Below are 503 nucleotides of genomic sequence, written 5' to 3' on the forward strand. Positions count from 1 at the left end.
CCAACCAGCAGTGCACAAGTGTTACTTTTTCTCCACATCCTCTCCAGCACTTGTCGTTTGTTGATTTGTTGATGATAGCCAGTCTCACAGGTGTGAGATGGTACCTCATTGTTGTTTTGATTTGCATCTCTGAAATGATTAGTGACTTTGAACATGTTTTCATGTGTCTCCTGGCTTTCTGAATGTCCTCTTTTGAAAAGTGTCTATTTAGATCCTTTGCCCATTTTTTGATTGGATTGTTTATCTTCCTTTTGTTAACTTGTATGAGTTCCCTGTAAATTTTGGACTTTAAACCCTTATCGGAGATAACATTGGTCAATATGTTCTCCCATGCAGTGGGCTTTCTTGTTGTTTTGTTGATGGTTTCTTTTGCTGTGCAGAATCTTTTTATTTTGATGTAGACCCCATTTGTTTATTTTCTCCTTAGTTTCCATTGCCCTAGGAGTTGTGTTGTTTAAGATATTGCTATGACAAATGACTGCTATTTTGCTGCCTATGGCTTC

The sequence above is a fragment of the Myotis davidii genome, unplaced genomic scaffold (genome assembly GCF_000327345.1).
Source record: "Myotis davidii unplaced genomic scaffold, ASM32734v1 scaffold1285, whole genome shotgun sequence".
Taxonomy (NCBI): domain Eukaryota; kingdom Metazoa; phylum Chordata; class Mammalia; order Chiroptera; family Vespertilionidae; genus Myotis; species Myotis davidii.